This window comes from Pristiophorus japonicus, unplaced genomic scaffold, assembly GCF_044704955.1.
Source record: "Pristiophorus japonicus isolate sPriJap1 unplaced genomic scaffold, sPriJap1.hap1 HAP1_SCAFFOLD_978, whole genome shotgun sequence".
In the NCBI taxonomy this organism is placed as follows: domain Eukaryota; kingdom Metazoa; phylum Chordata; class Chondrichthyes; family Pristiophoridae; genus Pristiophorus; species Pristiophorus japonicus.
The window spans coordinates 27,501-47,307 of record NW_027254907.1 but is presented as its reverse complement, the minus strand read 5'-3'; positions in this window follow the sequence as shown (position 1 = coordinate 47,307).

Below are 19,807 nucleotides of genomic sequence, written 5' to 3'. Positions count from 1 at the left end.
GCTAGCCAACATTATCTCACATTCAATCCACTTGGAGTACGCGTCTACAACCACAAGGAACATTTTACCCAAGAACGGGCCTGCATAGTGTACCCTAGACCACGGTTTGGAGGGTCAAGACCATAAACTTAGCGGCGCCTCCCTGGGTACATTGCTTAACTGTGAGCATGTATTACATCTGTGCACGCAGGACTCTAAGTCCGCATCGATACCGGGCCACCACACGTGGGATCTGGCTATCGCTTTCATCATTATGATGCCTGGGTACTGTGGAGGTCATTGATGAAGGTGTCTCTGCCCTTCTTGGGGACCACTACTTGATTGCCCCACAGAAGGCAGTCTGCCTGTATAGACATTTCATCTTTGCGCCACTGGAACGGCTTTATCTCTTCCTGCATTTCCACTGGGACACTGGACCAGCTCCCGTGAAGCACACAGCTTTTGACTAGAGATAATAAGGGGTCCTGGCTTGTCCAGGTTTTGATCTGCCGGGCAGTGACGGGTGATTGCTCACTCTCAAATGCTTCCATAACCATGGCTAGATCTGCGGGCTGCGCCATTTCCACCCCCGTGGTGGGCAATGTTAGCCCACTGAGAGCATCGGAGCAGTTTTCTGTGCCTGGCCTGTGGCGGATGGCGTAGTTGTATGCGGACAACGTGAGCGCCCGTCTCTGGATGCGGGCCGATGCGTTGGTATTTATCCCTTTACTCTCAGAAAACAGGGATATAAGTGGCTTATGGTCAGTTTTCAGTTCAAATTTTAGCCCAAACAGGTATTGATGCATATTCTTTGCCCCACAGACACATGCTAACGCTTCTTTCTCAATCATGCTGTAGGCTCTCTCAGCCTTAGACAGACTCCTGGATGCATAAGCAACTGGTTGCAGTTTCCCGAAATCATTAGCTTGTTGCAATACACACCCAACGCCATATGACGACGCATCACATGCTAGTACCAAACACTTACATGGATCATACAACACAAGCAATTTGTTTGAGCATAAACATTTTCTCGCTTTTACAAAGACATTTTCTTGGCTTTTGCCCCAAACCCATTTGCCCCCTTTTCGTAGTAAAACATGTAGTAGTTCTAACAGTGTGCTGAGACCCGGTGAGAAGTTACTAAAGTAGTTCAGGAGTCCCAGAAATGACGGCAGCTCTGTCACGTTCTGTGGCCTCGGTGCGTTCTCGATTGCCTCCGTCTTCACGTTGGTGGGCCTGATGCCGTCCGCCGCAATCCTCCTTCTCAGAAACTCCACTTCAAGCGCCAGGAAAACGCACGTCGAGCGTTTTAACCTGAGCCCCAGCGGTTGAGTCGACTAAGAACCTCCTCCAGGTGCTGCAGATGCTCGACTGTGTTCCGATCTGTGACCAAGATGTCGTTCTGGAAGACCACGGTGTGCGGGACTGACTTCAGTAAACTTTCCATGTTTCTCTGGAATATCGCCGCCACTGATCGGATTCCAAACAGACATCTGTTTTAAACAAATAGACCTTTGTGCGTGATGATGCAGGCGAAGGCCTTAGATGTTTCCTCCAGTTCCTGCGTCAGGCTGAAGTCAGATCCAACTTTGTGAACATCTTTCCTCCCGCCAGCATTGCAAAGAGGTCGTCGGTCTTTGGTAGTGGGTATTGGTTCTGCAGGGAGAAACGATTGATAGTTACTTTGTACTCGCTAGCTTCGAGGAGGTGCGTGGAGAGGCAGTAGGGACTTCGGCGAGAGGCCGATAAAAGGCACAGCAGGGAGTCCGGGGCCCAGCATCGAGGAGGTGCATGGAGAGGCGGAGCTTGTGCAGCTACAAGGAGAAGGCAAAAAAGAAGTAGAAAGAAACAGAAAGGTGATGTCACAGCCAAGGGGGTAAGTGATTGGCTGGTGATTGGTGAGTAGTTTTTCTTTTTTCTCTTCTATAACAGTCAGTAAACTTTAGCATTGTTGTTGCCAATTTAAGTTAATCTAAGGGTTAAGTCATGGCAGGAGAGCTCGGTCACGTGATATGCTCCTCCTGTACCATGTGGGAACTCAGGGACACTTCCGGTGTCCCTGACGACTACGTGTGTGGGAAGTGTATCCGCCTCGAGCTCCTGATGGTCCGCGTTGCGGAGTTGGAGCTGAGGGTGGATTCACTCTGGAGCATCCACGATGCTGAGAATGGCGTGAGTAGCACGTGTAGCGAGTTGGTCTTACCGCAGGAGAAGGATCCACACCCAGATAGGGAATGGAAGACCAGCAGGAAGAGTAGTGCAAGGAAGGTAGTGCAGGGGTCCCCTGTGGTCATCCCCCTGCAAAACAGATACACTGCTTTGAGTACTGTTGGGGGGGATGACTCATCAGGGAGGGCAGCAGCAGCCAAGTTCATGGCACCGTGGCTGGCTCTGTTGCACAGGAGGGCAGGAAAAAGAGCGGGAGAGCGATAGTGATAGGGGATTCAATGGTGAGGGGAATAGATAGGCGTTTCTGCGGCCGCAACCGAGACTCCAGGATGGTATGTTGCCTCCCTGGTGCAAGGGTCAAGGATGTCTCGGAGCGGGTGCAGGACATTCTGAAAAGGGAGGGAGAACAGCCAGTTGTCGTGGTGCACATTGGTACCAACGATATAGGTAAAAAAAGGGATGAGGTCCTACGAGACGAATTTAAGGAGCTAGGAGCTAAATTAAAATGTAGGACCTCAAAAGTAGTAATCTCGGGATTGCTACCACTGCCACGTGCTAGTCAGAGTAGGAATCGCAGGATAGCTCAGATGAATACGTGGCTTGAGCAGTGGTGCAGGAGGGAGGGATTCAAATTCCTGGGACATTGGAACCAGTTCTGGGGGAGGTGGGACCAGTACAAACCGGACGGTCTGCACCTGGGCAGGACCGGAACCAATGTCCGAGGGGGAGTGTTTGCTAGTGCTGTTGGGGAGGAGTTAAACTAATATTGCAGGGGGATGGGAACCTATGCAGGGAGACAGAGGGAAACAAAATGGAGACAGAAGCAAAAGACAGAAAGGAGATGAGTAAAAGTGGAGGGCAGAGAAACCCAAGGCAAAAAACAAAAAGGGCCGCTGTACAGCAAAATTCTAAAGGGTCAAAGTGTAATAAAAAGGCAAGCCTGAAAGCTCGGTGCCTCAATGCGAGGAGTATTCGGAACCCAGGAGAGGGCTCTGAGCTAGTTAGAGTGGGTGAGAGCTCAGATGAACAGGACCCCAAGAAGGAATGCAAAAGGCAGGAGGCAACAGAGCAGAGTAGCACTGGGGTAAGTGTAAATCACAAGGTGATAGGAAGGGACAATATGTATGAATAAAAAGGGGCTGCAGGAGGGGTCAAAACTAAAAATCATGGTTTAAAAACTAGTATTAAAACACTCTACCTAAACGCACGCAGCATTCGAAATAAAGTAAATGAGTTGACGGCACAAATCATTACAAATGGGTATGATTTGGTGGCCATTACAGAAACGTGGTTGCAGGATGGCCAAGACTGGGAATTAAACATACAGGGGTATCTGACAATTCGGAAAGATAGACAAGAAGGGAAAGGAGGTGGGGTAGCTCTGTTAATAAAGGATGATATCAGGGCAGTTGTGAGAGACGATATTGGCTCTAATGAACAAAATGTTGAATCATTGTGGGTGGAGATTAGAGATAGTAAGGGATAAAAGTCACTGGTGGGCATAGTTTATAGGCCCCCAAATAATAACTTCACGGTGGGGCGGGCAATAATCAAGGGAATAATGGAGGCATGTGAAAAAGGAATAACAGTAATCATGGGGGATTTTAACCTACATATCGATTGGTCAAATCAAATCGCACGGGGTAGCCTGGAGGAGGAATTCATAGAATGCATACGGGATTGTTTCTTGGAACAGTATGTTACAGAACCTACAAGGGAGCAAGCTATCTTAGATCTGGTCCTGTGTAATGAGACAGGAATAATAAACGATCTCCTAGTAAAAGATCCTCTCGGAATGAGTGATCACAGTATGGTTGAATTTGTAATACAGATTGAGGGTGAGGAAGTAGTGTCTCAAACGAGCGTACTATGCTTAAACAAAGGGGACTACAGTGGGATGAGGGCAGAGTTGGCTAAAGTAGACTGGAAACACAGACTAAACGGTGGCACAATTGAGGAACAGTGGAGGACATTTAAGGAGCTCTTTCATAGTGCTCAACAAAAATATATTCCAGTGAAAAAGAAGGGCGGTAAGAGAAGGGATAACCAGCCGTGGATAACCAAGGAAATAAAGGAGTATCAAATTAAAAACCAATGCATATAAGGTGGCCAAGATTAGTGGGAAACTAGAAGATTGGGAAAATTTTAAACAACAGCAAAGAATGACTAAGAAAGCAATAAAGACAGGAAAGATAGATTACGAAAGTAAACTTGCGCAAAACATAAAAACAGATAGTAAAAGCTTTTACCGATATATAAAACGGAAAAGAGTGACTAAAGTAAATGTTGGTCCCTTAGAAGATGAGAAGGGGGATTTAATAATGGGAAATGTGGAAATGGCTGAGACCTTAAACAATTATTTTGCTTCGGTCTTCACAGTGGAAGACACAAAAACCATGCCAAAAATTGCTGGTCACAGGAATGTGGGAAGGGAGGACCTTGAGACAATCACTATCACTAGCGGGGTAGTGCTGGACAGGCTAATGGGACTCAAGGTAGACAAGTCCCCTGGTCCTGATGAAATGCATCCCAGGGTATTAAAAGAGATGGCGGAAGTTATAGCAGATGCATTCGTTATAATCTACCAAAATTCTCTGGACTCTGGGGAGGTACCAGCGGATTGGAAAGCAGCTAATGTAACGCCTCTGTTTAAAAAAGGGGGCAGACAAAAGGCAGGTAACTATAGGCCGGTTAGTTTAACATCTGTAGTGGGGAAAATGCTTGAAACTATCATTAAGGAAGAAATAGCGGGAGTTCTAGATAAAAATAGTGCAATCAAGCAGACGCAACATGGATTCATGAAGGGGAAATCATGTTTAACTAATTTACTGGAATTCTTTGAGGATATAACGAGCATGGTGGATAGAGGTGTACCGATGGATGTGGTGTATTTAGATTTCCAAAATGCATCGATAAGGTGCCACACAAAAGGTTACTGCAGAAGATAAAGGTACGCGGAGTCAGAGGAAATGTATTATCATGGATAGAGAATTGGCTGGCTAACAGAAAGCAGAGAGTCGGGATAAATGGGTCCTTTTCGGGTTGGAAATCGGTGGTTAGTGGTGTGCCACAGGGATCGGTGCTGGGACCACAACTGTTTACAATATACATAGATGACCTGGAAGAGGGGACAGAGTGTAGTGTAACAAAATTTGCAGATGACACAAAGATTAGTGGGAAAGCGGGTTGTGTAGAGGACACAGAGAGGGTGCAAAGAGATTTAGATAGGTTAAGCGAATGGGCGAAGGTTTGGCAGATGGAATACAATGTCGGAAAGTGTGAGGTCATGCACCTTGGGAAAAAAAACAGTAAAAGGGAATATTATTTGAATGGGGAGAAATTACAACATGCTGCAGTGCAGAGGGACCTGGGGGTCCTTGTGCATGAATCCCAAAAAGTTAGTTTGCAGGTGCAGCAGGTAATCAGGAAGGCGAATGGAATGTTGGCCTTCATTGCGAGAGGGATGGAGTACAAAAGCAGGGAGGTCCTGCTGCAACTGTACAGGGTATTGGTGAGGTCACACCTGGAGTACTGCGTGCAGTTTTGGTCACCTTACTTAAGGAAGGATATATTAGCTTTGGAGGGGGTACAGAGACGATTCACGAGGCTGATTCCAGAGATGAGGGGGGTTACCTTATGATGATAGATTGAGTAGACTGGGTCTTTACTCCTTGGAGTTCAGAAGGATGAGGGGTGATCTTATAGAAACATTTAAAATAATGAAAGGGATAGACAAGATAGAGGCAGAGAGGTTGTTTCCACTGGTCGGGGAGACTAGAACTAGGGGGCACAGCCTCAAAATACGGGGGAGCCAATTTAAAACTGAGTTGAGAAGGAATTTCTTCTCCCAGAGGGTTGTGAATCTGTGGAATTCTCTGCCCAAGGAAGCAGTTGAGACTAGCTCATTGAATATATTCAAATCACAGATAGATAGATTTTTAACCAATAAGGGAATTAAGGGTTACGGGGAGCGGGCGGGTAAGTGGAGCTGAGTCCACGGCCAGATCAGCCATGATCTTGTTGAATGGCGGAGCAGGCTCGAGGGGCTAGATGGCCGACTCCTGTTCCTAATTCTTATGTTCTTATGTTCTTATTACAGATTGTGACGGTGCCGTCTCCCTTGAGGACTGGGACAATAGGACTGGCCCACTTGCTGAACTCGATCGGTGAGATGATGCCCTCTCTTTGTAGCCGGTCGAGCTCGATCTCTACCCTTTCTCTCATCATGTACAGTACTGCTCTCGCCTTGTGATGGATGGGTCGCGCCCCCGGAATTAGGTGGATCTGCACTTCTGCTCCTTGGAATTTCCCGATGCCTGGTTCGAGCAGCGAAGGAAATTTGTTTAAGACCTGGGCACATGAAGTGTCGTCAGTGGGCGACAGCGCTCGGACGTCGTCCCAGTTCCAGCGTATCTTTCCCAGCCAGCTCCTGCCGAGCAGCGTGGGACCATCGCCCAGTACCACCCAGAGTGGTAGCTTGTGCACCGCTCCATCGTAGGAGATCTTTACGGTAGCACTGCCGATTACAGGAATCAGTTCTTTTGTGTAAGTTCATAGTTTCGTGTGAACTGGCGTTAAGACTGGCCTTGAGGCCTTGTTGCACCACAACCTTTCTAAAGTCTTTTTGCCCATGATGGATTGGCTTGTGCCCGTGTCCATTGACATCGGGAGTCCATTTAGTTCAACATTCAGCATTATCGGGGGACAATTTGTGGTGAATGTGTGCACCCCATGTACCTCTGCCTCCTCGGTCTGAGGCTCTGGTTCATAGTGATCCTTCGTGGATCTGTCCTCCTCTGCAACGTGGTGGTTTGCAGGTTTAACAGACTTAGTAGCTCGCCTGCACACTCATTGGAGGTGTCCCATTGTTCCACAGCCCTTGCAAACGTACCCTTTGAATCGGCATGAATGGAAACGATGATCACCCCCGCAGCATCAACAAGGTGTTAATGGCCTTGCATTCATCACCCTCGATGGTGGACTCTGAGTTATCTGCGGACGTGCAGCTGCAGGCATGTGTGACCTGTCGTGCACGTTACGATTCAAAAACAACATCACTTTGTTCACAGTACTTGTAGCAGCACTTGTGCCAAGTACGAAAAAGTCTCTGAAAATGTGCTCCAAATGTCCTTCAAATTCGCAATGTCCTGCAAGGCATCTTAGTTCGGCGACATAACTCGCCACTTCCTGGCCTTCAGACCTTTTGTAGATGTAGAACCGGTACCTCGCCATCAGAACGCTTTCCTTCGGGTTCAAATGCTCTCGGACCAGTGTGCACAAATCATTGTACGATTTCTCCGTGGGTTTCGCTGGAGTGAGCAGGTTCTTCATGAGGCCATACGTTGGTGCCCCACAGACGGTGAGGAGGATCGCCCTTCGTTTGGCAGCGCTCTCTTCCCCATCTAGCTCATTGGCCACGAAGTATTGGTCGAGTCGCTCCACAAAAGTTTCCCAATCATCTCCCTCCGAAAATTTCTCCAGGATGCCCACTGTTCTCTGCATCATTGGTTTCGCTATCTGTATCTCGTCGCCAGTTGTTATGTATGGAGAAAGAGTCAGACTGAACACTGTGAGCTCAAAGTAACGTGTGAGCTTGGTCTTTTATTGCAGGTCTCCAGAGTGTCTCTCCAACCTGTGAAGCCTCCTTAAATACCTGTGCCCCCAAGGGATTACCCCCTGGTGGCTGTACAGAGTAAATACAAGTTTACATATATAACAAGGGGGAAGGAGAGAGGGGGAAGGAGAGAGAGAGAGAGAGAGAGAGAGGGTAAAGGAGAGAGGGAGGCGGGGGGGGAAAGGAGAGAGGGTGGGAGAGAGAGGGAAGGAGAGAGCAAGAGAGAGTGGGTAGGAGCGAGAGAGAGGGGGTCGGAGAGAGAGAGAGAGGGGGAAGGAGAGAGAGTGAGGGGGAAGGAGGGAAAGGGAAGGAGAGAGAGGGGGAAGGAGAGAGAGGGAGAGAGAGGAGGTGAAGGAGAGAGAGAGAGAGAGAGAGGGGGAAGAAGCGAGGGGGAGATATAGAGAGGGGGAGGGAGACAGAGAGAGAGAGGGGGGAAGGAGGGAGAGAGAGAGGGGGGGGAAGGAGGGCGAAAGAGAGAGGGGAAGGAGAGAGGGGGAGAGAGACAGGGGGAAGGAGAGAAGGAGAGAGAAAGGGGAAGGAGAGAGGGAGAGAGAGGGGGAAGGAGAGAGGGAGGGAGAGAGAGAGAGTGAAGGAGAGAGCAAGAGAGAGGGGGAAGGAGAGAGAGAGATAGGGGAAGAAGAGAGAGGGAAGAAGAGTGGGAGAGAGAGAGGGGGGGAAGGAGAGAGAGAGAGGGGGAAGGAGAGAGGGAGAAAGAGAGGGGAAGGAGAGAGGGAGAGAACGAGGGGGAATGAGAGAGCAAGAGAGAGAGTAGAAAGGAGAGAGAGAGAGAGGGGGAGGAGAGAGGGAGAGAGTGACAGGGGGAAGGAGAGAGAGGGGGGGAGGAGAGAGGTGTTTCTATGTTTCTATGTCTCCAATACTCAGTCACATTGCTTTATTTGAGACATAACAACTGGCGACAAGTAATAGATAACAAACCATCACGCGAACATGCAGAGAACTGTTGGTATCCTGGAGAAATTCTCAGAAGGTGATGATTGGGAAACCTTCGTGGAGAGATTCGACCAATACTTCGTGGCCAACGAGCTGGAAGGGAATGTGAACGCTGCCAAACGGAGGGCGATCCTCCCCACCGTCTGCGGGGCAACAACCTATGGCCTCATCAAGAATCTTCTTGCTCCGGTGCAACCAACAACGAAATCATATGAAGAACTGTGTACGCTGGTCCGGGAGCACCTAAATCCGAAGGAGAGCGTTCTGATGGCAAGGTATGGATTTTACACGTGTCAACGGTCTGAAGGCCAGGAAGTGGCGAGCTACGTCGCCGAACTAAGGGGCCTGAAGGACATTGCAAATGCTAAGAGACTTTTTTGTGCTTGGCATTGGCCATGAGGTTATCCTTTGCAAACTATTGACTGAAAAAACAAGCCTGAAGGCTTTGTGTCTTATTGCAAGGAGTATCCATAATAAGGTGGATGAATTAACTGTGCAAATAGATGTTAACTAATATGATGTGATTGGGATTACAGAGACGTGGCTCCAGGATGATCAGGGCTGGGAACTCAACATCCAGGGGTATTCAACATTCAGGAAGGATAGAATAAAAGGAAAAGGAGGTGGGGTAGCATTGCTGGTTAAAGAGGAGATTAATGCAATAGTTCGGAAGGACATTAGCTTGGATGATGTGGAATCTATATGGGTAGAGCTGCAGAACACTAAAGGGCAAAAATCGTTAGTGGGAGTTGTGTACAGACCTCCAAACAGTAGTAGTGATGTTGGGGAGGGCATCAAACAGGAAATTAGGAGTGCATGCAATAAAGGTGCAGCAGTTATAATGGGTGACTTTAATATGCATATAGATTGGGCTAGCCAAACTGGAAGCAATACGGTGGAGGAGGATTTCCTGGAGTGCATAAGGGATGGTTTTTTAGACCAATATGTCGAGGAACCAACTAGGGGGGAGGCCATCTTAGACTGGGTGTTGTGTAATGAGAGAGGATTAATGAGCAATCTCATTGTGCGAGGCCCCTTGGGGAAGAGTGACCATAATATGGTGGAATTCTACATTAGGATGGAGAATGAAACAGTTAATTCAGAGACCATGGTCCAGAACTTAAAGAAGGGTAACTTTGAAGGTATGAGGCGTGATTTGGCTAGGATAGATTGGCGAATGATACTGAAGGGGTTGACTTTGGATGGGCAATGGCAGACATTTAGAGACCGCATGGATGAACTACAACAATTGTACATCCCTGTCTGGCGTAAAAATAAAAAAGGGAAGGTGGCTCAACCGTGGCTATCAAGGGAAATCAGGGATAATATTAAAGCCAAGGAAGTGGCATACAAATTGGCCAGAAATAGCAGCGAACCCGGGGACTGGGAGAAATTTAGAACTCAGCAGAGGAGGACAAAGGTTTTGATTAGGGCAGGGAAAGTGGAGTACGAGAAGAAGCTTGCAGGGAACATTAAGGTGGATTGCAAAAGCTTCTATAGGTATGTAAAGAGAAAAAGGTTAGTAAAGACAAACGTAGGTCCCCTGCAGTCAGAATCAGGGGAAGTCATAACGGGGAACAAAGAAATGGCAGACCAATTGAACAAGTACTTTGGTTCGGTATTCACTAAGGAGGACACAAACAACCTTCCAGATATAAAAGGGGTCAGAGGGTCTAGTAAGAAGGGTTTGTAGCTCACCTGCACATTCGCTGGAGGTGTCCCATTGTTGTGCAACCGTTGCACACATAGTGTTTGAAGCGGTATTGATGGGCCCGATGATCACCTCCACAACGCCAACAGGGTGTTAACTGCCTCGCATTAAAAATTGATGGTGGACTCTGGGTCATCTGAGGTTGGGCAGCAGGTGGCGTGTACGTTCTGCCCTGTATATTCCTGCTCGAAAACGACGTTACTTTGTGCACAGTACTGGCCGAAACCTCTTTATGCTGCAAATTTTGTTTGATGTTGTCGCTGGTGGACATAAATATCTGGGCTATCATTATGGCTTTGCTCAGATTCTGAGTTTCAACAGTCAACAGTTTGCGAAGGATTACCTCATGGCCAATGCCAAGCACAAAAAGGTCTCAGTGTTTGTTCAAGGAATCCACCAAATTCACAATGTCCTGCAAGGCGCCTTAGTTCGGCAACGTAGCTCATCACTTCCTGGCCCTCCGACCGTTGACATGAGTAAAACCGATACCTCACCATCAGAACGCTTTCTTTAGGATTTAGGTGCTCCCGGACCAGCGTACACAATTCTTCATAGGATTTAGCTGTTGGTTTTATCGGAGCTAGAAGATTCTTCATGAGGCCAGAGGTTGTTGCTCTACAGACGGTGAGGAGGATCGCCCTTCGTTTGACAGAGTTCTCGTCCCCTTCCAGCTCATTGGCCACGAAGTATTGGTCGAGTCTCTCCACGAAGGTCTCCCACTCGTCCCCTTCTGAGAACTTCTCCAGGATACCAACAGTTCTTTGCATTTTCACGCGGTTGTTCGTTATCTCGTCGCCAATTGATACGTTCATAATAAAGGATGAAACTGAGTACTGTGAACAATGAGTATGTGTGACTTTAGCTCCTTTAATAAGACACCAGAGTGCAGGTACCTCGTGGGTGGCCTGCTTATATACAGTGCTCCCAAGGGATGCTGGGATCTCTTGGGACTCCAACAGGTAGGCCCTCTGGTGGTGGTGTGATACAGGTTGCCCAGGGTTAAATGCATAACAAAAATAGGCCATGATTATTGCCGTTCCATTTTTACAAGTCTCCATTATTTCTTGATTTATACCCTGTCCAACAGTGTAGCTACTGTTAGGGGGTCTATAGACTACGCCCACCAGTGACCTCTTCCCCTTATTATTCCTTAACTCCACCCAAACTGATTCTACATCTTGATCTTCTGAGCCAATATCATTTCTCTAACGCACTGATCTCATCCTTTATTAACAGAGATACCCCACCTCCTTTTCCTTTCTGTCTATCCTTCCGAATGGTCAAATACCCCTGAATATTCAGTTCCCAGCCTTGGTCACCTTACAACCACGTCTCTGTAATGGCTACCAGATCATACCCATTTATATCTATATGTGCCGTCAACTCATCTATTTTGTTACGAACGCCACGAGCTTTCAGATAAACAGCTTTTAGTTTTGTCTTTTTACCATTTTTCCTGCTTTGACCCCACTTTCTGATACACTCTGATGTTTATACATTCTGTCCCTTCCTGTCACACTCTGGTTATCATTCCCCCCAGTGTTACCCTGCTCTATTGCCTTCTCCTTGCTCTTTGATGTTTTAAATTTCCGCTCACCTGAACCCCCCCACTCACTATTTAGTTTAAAGCCCTCCCTACAGCCCTAGTTATTCGATTCGCCAGGACACTAGCTCCAGCACGGTTTAAGTGAAGCCCGTCCCGATGGAACAGCTCCCTCTTACCCCAGTACTGGAGCCAGTGCCCCATGAACCAAAACCCATTTCTCCCACACCGGTCTTTGAGCCACGTGTTTAACTCTCGGATCTTATTCACCGATGCTAATTTGCTCATGGCTCAGGTCGTAATCCAGAGATTATTGCCTTTGTGGTTCTGCTTTTTAATTTGGCCCCTAGCTGCTCACACTCCCTCAGCAGAATCTCTTTGTTCTATCAATGTCGTTGGTACCCACGTGGACCACAACAACTGGATCTTCCCCCTCCCACCCCAAGTTCCTCTCCAGCCCTGAGGAGATGTCCTTAACCCTGGCCCCAGGCAGGCAACACAGCCTTCAGGACTCGTGCTCTCGGCTGCAGAGAACAGTATCTATCCCCCTAACTATACTGTCCCCTACCACTACAACATAGCTTTGTACTCCCCCCACTTGAATGGCCCCCTGTACCACTGTGCTGTGGTCAGTTTGATCATCCTCCCTGCAGTCCCTGCTCTTGACCACACGGGGAGCAAGAACCTCGAACCTGTTGGACAAGAGCAAGGGCTGATGCTCCTCCATCACTACCTCCTGGGCCCCCATACCTGCCTCGCTCGTAGTCACACCCTCCTGTCCCGGACCATGTGAATGATTTAACCTGAGGGGTGTGACTGCCTCCTGGAACACAGTGTCCAGGTAACTCTCCCCCTCCCTGATGTGTCACAGTGTCAGCAGCTCGGACTCCAGCTCATCCACACGGAGCCCGGCTCCCTCGAGCTGCAGACACTTGCTGCCGATGTGGTCACTGTGGATCAGACTGGTGCCCACCAGCTCCCACATGCTGCAGCGGCAACACATCACCCGCCCTGCCCTCTATAATGTATTTCGTTAATTAAGTGTTAAACGTTTAGGTTTTAATCCCGGCTCCTAATTTAAACCAATGTCCAAGAAAAGAGAGAAAAACTGACCAACCAATCACTTCCCTGCTTTCCTGTGACATCACACGTTGATTCTTTTTGCTTTTTATCCCGTGCTGGAACGGGCAGGTCCTCCTGCCCTTTCTCACCGCTCCCGATCTCCCGATCTCCCGATCTCCCACTGTTTACTGTCTCGCTGTCCCGCTGTCTCTCTCTCTCTCTCTCTCTGTCTCTGTCTCTCTCTCTCTCTCTCTCTCTCTCTCTCTCTCTATCCCCCTCTCTCTGTCTCTCTGTCCCTCTTTCTCTCTATCTGTCTCTCTATTTCTCTCTCTCTCTCTCTCTCTCTCAGTCTCTAAGTCTCTCTTTCTGTCTCTCTCTCTATCCTTCTGTCTCTCTGCCTCTCTCGCCCTCTATCTCTCTCTTTCTCTCTCTCTCTCAGTCTCTCACGCTCTCAGTCCCTCCCTCTAGCTCTCTCTGTCTGTCCCTCTCTCTCTCTGTCCCTCTGTCTCTCTCTCTGTCCCTCTCTGTTATGTATGTAAACATTGTAACTGTGTAAGACTTGCCACCAGAGGGCGCAACTGTTGGAGGCCCAAGGGTCACCTGCACACCTCGTGCAAGGGGAGTATAAAAGGTTGCCTGCCATGCTGCTTAGGCACTCTGGAGTTGTATTAAAGAGACTAAGGTCACATCAGTTTTAGCTCACCTTGTGGAGTTCTTCCATACTTAACAATTGGCAACGAGTAACAGATTACTAACTTTCACACGGTTATGGCTGCCGTTGGTATTTTAGAGAGATTTGTAGAGGGTGATGATTGGGAAGCCTTTGTTGAGCGTCTCGCCCAGTACTTCGTGGCCAATGAGCTGGATGGGGACGATACAGTGATCAGGTGCAGGGCGATTCTCCTCACCGTGTGTGGGTCCACAATATACGGCCTCATCAAGAATCTGCTCGCACCGGAGAAACCAGCGGAGAAGACATGTACAGAGTTGTGTACGCTGGTTCGGGAACACCTCAAGCCAAAGGAGAGCGTCTTTAATGGCCAGGTATCACTTCTACACACACCACCGCTCCGAGGGCCATGACGCGGCGAGTTATGTCGCTGACCTGAGACGCCTTGCGGGAACTTGCAAATTTGCTGGATTTCTGGGGAAATGCTGCGGAACTTTTTTGCTTGGCATCGGCCACGAGGTCATTCTTCGCAAGCTGCTGTCCACCGAATCCCTGGACCTGAGCAAGGTCATCACAATAGCCCAGCCTTTCATATCCATGAGCCATAATACCAGACAGATATCTTCCAGCATCGTAGCTCACCGGCAAGTACTGTGTATAAAATAACGTCGCTAGCAGACAGAACTGTAATGGCAGGACCTACACGCCTGCAGCTACAAGACCTAGGATGACTCAGAGTCCGTCATGGGGCGTGAATGTGAATCCATTAGCACCATGTTGGTGCTGTGGAGCTAATCATCGAGCCCATCAATGTGGATTCAAGCACGACGTGTGCAAAGGCTGTTAAACAATGGGGCACCTCCAGTGAATGTACAAGAGTGCAGTGACTCGCCACGTGGCAGAGTCGGCAGAGGATGATTGATCCGGCGCGGATCACGCAGAACAAACAAGAGAGGCAACTCGACCCGAGGAGGAAGTGTATGGGGTACATACCTTCACCACCAAGAGCCCTCCTATCATGCTGAAAGTCAAATTGAACGGTATTCCGGTATCAATGGAGTTGGGCACGGGGGCGAGTCAGTCAATTATGAGCCAGAAGGCTTTTGAGAAACTGTGGGGCAAAAGGCCCAAACTGAGCCCAAACTGAGCCCGATTCAGACAAGCAGCACACCTACACCAAGGAGCTCATACCAGTCATTGGCAGTGTGGCAGTTAAGGTATCGTACGATGGAGCTGTGCGTGATTTATCACTGTGGATTGTACCAGGCGATGGCCCAATGCTGTTCGGCAGAAGCTGGCTGGGAAAGATCCGATGGAACTGGGACGACATCAAAGCACTATCTTCAGTGGATGATGCCTCGTGTGCTCAAGTGCTGAGCAAGTTTCCGTCGCGATTTGAGCCAGGCATCGGCAATTTCACAGGTGCCAAGGTGCAGATCCATCGAGTCCCTGATGCAAGGCCCGTTCATCACAAGGCTCGAACGGTTCCATATATGATGAGGGAGAAAGTCGAGATCGAACTGGACAGACTTCAATGAGAGGGAATCATATCGTCTGTCGAGTTCAATGAGTGGGTCAGTCCGATTGTTCCGGTGTTGAAAAGCGATGGGACGTTCAGAATCTGCGGAGACTAAAGGTAACAATCAACCGAGTCTTGTTACAGGACCAGTACCCACTACCCAAGGCAGATGACCTGTTCGCAAAGTTAGCGGGGGGGGAGGAGGGAAGTCGTTCACCAAGCTGGATCTAACCTCCGCCTACATGACACAGGAGCTGGCTGAATCTTCGAAAAGATTGACGTGCATCAACACACACAAAGGACTGTTTATATACCACAGGTACCCTTTGGGATTCGCTCTGCTGCTGCCATCTTCCAGAAGAACATGGAGAGTCTGCTGAAATCGGTTCCCCGCACCGTTGTGTTTCAAGACGACATCCTGCTCACTGGTCGTGACACCACCGAACACCTGCACAACCTGGAAGAGGTTCTAAGTCGACTAGACAGAGTGGGGCTCAGACTGAAACGCTCCAAGTGTGTTTTCCTGGTGCCAGAGGTCGAATTTTTGGGGAGAAAGATTGTGTCATGTATGTACATGCTGTTTGTAGCCACCAGATGGTGTCATTGTTGGAGGCCACTGAGCAGCAGCACATGGTGCCGCTCTGGTATAAAAGGCCAGCCATTTCGTGAGTCAGGCACTTTGGGCCTGAATAAGGCAGAAGCAAGGTTGTACCTTGCTTAGTTAAACAGTACTCAGTTTGAACCTTTATTGCATACGTAACAGATTGTGGCAGACGGCATCAGACCCACGGACTGAAAGACAGAGGCCATCGAGATTGCACCCAGACCACAGAATGTGACGGAGCTGCGTTCGTTCCTGGGACTCCTCAACTATTTTGGTAATTTTCTACCTGGGTTAAGCACTTTGCTGGACCCATTGCACATGTTGCTACTTAAAGGTGACTACTGGGTTTGGGGTAAATCTCACGAGGCAGTTACTTGTACTGTATGTCCCGTGTAAACATAGAAACATAGAAACATAGACAATAGGTGCAGGAGTAGGCCATTCGGCCCTTCGAGCCTGCACCATCATTCAATAAGATCATGGCTAATCATTCCCTCAGTACCCCTTTCCTGCTTTCTCTCCATACCTCTTGATCCCTTTAGCCGTAAGGGACATATCCAACTCCCTCTTGAATATATCCAATGAACTGGCATCAACAACTCTCTGCGGCAGGGAATTCCACAGGTTAACAACTCTCTGAGTGAAGAACTGTCTGCTCATCTTAGTCCTAAATGGCTTACCCCTTATCCTAACACTATGTCCACTGGTTCTGGACTTCCCCAACATCAGGAACATTCTTCCCGCATCTAACCTGTCCAGTCCCATCAGAATCTTATATGTTTCTACGAGATCCCCTCTCATCCTTCTAAATTCCAGTGAATAAAGGCCCAGTTGATCCAGTCTCTCCTCATATGACAGTCCAGCCATCCATGGAATCAGTCTGGTGAACCTTCGCTGCACTCCCTCAATAGCAAGAACGTCCTTCCTCAGATTAGGAGACCAAAACTGAACACAATATTCCAGGTGAGGCCTCACTAAGGCCCTGTACAACTGCAGTAAGACCTCCCTGCTCCTATACTCAAATCCCCTAGCTATGAAGGCCAACATACCATTTGCCTTCTTCACCACCTGCTGTACCTGCATGCCAACTTTCAATGACTGATGTATCATGACACCCAGGTCTCGTTGCACCTCCCCTTTTCCTAATCTGCCGCCATTCAGATAATATTCTGTCTTCATGTTTTTGCCCCCAAAATGGATAACCTCACATTTATCCACATTATACTGCATCTGCCATGCATTTGCCCACTCACCTAACCTGTCCAAGTCACCCTGCAGCCTCTTAGCATCCTCCTCACAGCTCACACCGCCACCCAGTTTAGTGTCATCCGCAAACTTGGAGATATTACACTCAATTCCTTCATCTAAATCATTAATGTATATTGTAAAGAGCTGGGGTCCCAGCACTGAGCCCTGCGGCACTCCACTGGTCACTGCCTGTGATTCTGAAAAGGACCCGTTTATCCCGACTCTCTGCTTCCTGTCTGCCAACCAGTTCTCTATCCACGTCAGTACATTACCCCCAATACCATGTGCTTTGATTTTGCACACCAATCTCTTGTGTGGGACCTTGTCAAAAGCCTTTTGAAAGTCCAAATACACCACATCCACTGGTTCTCCCTTGTCCACTCTACTAGTTACATCCTCAAAAAATTCCAGAAGATTCGTCAAGCATGATTTCCCCTTCATAAATCCATGCTGACTTGGACCGATCCTGTCACTGCTTTCCAAATGTGCTGCTATTTCATCCTTAATAATTGATTCCAACATTTTCCCCACTACTGATGTCAGGCTAACCGGTCTATAATTACCCGCTTTCTCTCTCCCTCCTTTTTTAAAACATTAGCTACCCTCCAGTCCAGAGGAACTGATCCAGAGTCGATAGACTGTTGGAAAATGATCACCAATGCATCCACTATTTCTAGGGCCACTTCCTTAAGTACTCTGGGATGCAGACAATCAGGCCCCGGGGATTTAGCGGCCTTTAATCCCATCAATTTCCCGAACACAATTTCCCGCCTAATAATGATATCCTTCAGTTCCTCCTTCTCACGAGACCCACTGTCCCCTAATACCTTCGGAAGGTTATTTGTATCTTCCTTTGTGAAGACAGAACCAAAGTATTTGTTCAATTGGTCTGCCATTTCTTTGTTCCCCATTATAAATTCACCTGAATCTGACTGCAAGGGACCTACGTTTGTCTTCACTAATCTCTTTCTCTTCACATATTTATAGAAGCTTTTGCAGTCAGTTTTTATGTTCCCAGCAAGCTTCCTCTCATACTTTATTTCTCCCTCCTAATTAAACCCTTTGTCCTCCTCTGCTGAATTCTAAATTTCTCCCAGTCCTCAGGTTTGTTGCTTTTTCTAGCTAATTTATATGCCTCTTCCTTGGCTTTAACACTGTCCTTAATTTTCCTTGTTAGCCACGGTTGAGCCACCTTCCTCTGTCTCTCTCTGTCTCTCTCCCTCTGTCTCTCTCCCTCTCTCTCCCTCCCTCTGTCTCTCTCCCTCTGTCTCTCTCTGTCTTTCTGTCGAGCTCTCTCTCTTTCTCTGTCTCTTTCTGTCTTTGTCTCTCCCTCTGTCTCTGTGTGCCTCTTGTCTCTATGGTCTCTGTCTCTGTCTGTCTCTGTCTCTGTGTGTCTGTGTGTGTGTGTGTCTCTGTGCCTCTGTCCCGCTGTGTTAGATTCCTGTGTGCACTTTGGGCAGTGAATCACAGACCAATGATGTAAACAGAGATATTTTATTTTTTGACTTTATTTGAAAGTGAAATGAAAGGAGGGATAGTTGGAGTGTTGCAGTGAATTGTTCTGTTCCACACCAGGGGATAAGTGAGAGTGAGTCTGTGGGAAAACCCGAGACTGAACCAGAGCTCACACCTTGGTGGGCCTGGTACTGATCGGGTGGATAGAGAGAGACTTTCTCTGCTGGTGGGGCGTCTGGGACAAGGGGACAGAACCTTCAAATCCGAGCCTGGTGGGAGTGGAACTCTCACCCACAGAAAGCAGCAGGTACAACAACAACGTGTATTTATATAGCGTCTTTACCGTAGTGAAACATGCCAAGGTGCTTCACAGGAGTATCACAAGACAAAACAGATCACATTTGACACCGAGCACATAAGAAATTAGCGCAGATGACCAAAAGCTTGTTTAAAGAGCTGGGTTTTAAGGAGCGTCTAAAGGAGGAGAGAGAGGCGGAGAGGTTTAGAGAGGGAGTCCCAGAGCTTAGGGCCCAGGCAGCAGAAGGCACAGCCACCGATGGTTGAGCGATAGATTTTTGCGAGCCAAGGGTATTAACGGATATGGATCCAAAGCGGGTGAGTGGAGTTAATATCAGCCATGAATTGCGGAACAGGCTCGAGGGGCTGAATGGCCTCCTCCTGTTCCCTGAACACGCTAAGCCGCACTGTAGCACAGGGAGTCTGCTGGGGTACGCCCTGTATTCGAGTTCTGATGGTGTGATCCACAGTAACAGGAGTCCCGGGACGGGGAACGCTGTCTGCATATAGGTCCGTTCCCCTCCCCCGTCCTGCCCTGAGCACTCCAGACATTCACTTTGACCTAGACAGCAGGATATTCAACCACAGCGGCAACACAACTGATCCTGATCCTGACTGCGTGATACACACACACACACTTATACACACACACTCACACCCCCACAACTCACACACTCACAACTCACGCTCACACACACTCACGCTCACACACACTCATGCTTACACACACTCACACACACTCACACTCACACTCACACTTACACACACTTACACACACTCACACACTCACACACACTCACACTCACACACACTCGCACTCACACGCACTCACTCACACACTCACACACACTCACTCACACACACTCACACACACTCACACACTCACACACACTCACACTCACACTCACTCACACTCACACTCACACAGACTCACACTCACGCTCACGCTCACACACACTCACACACACACACACACTCACAC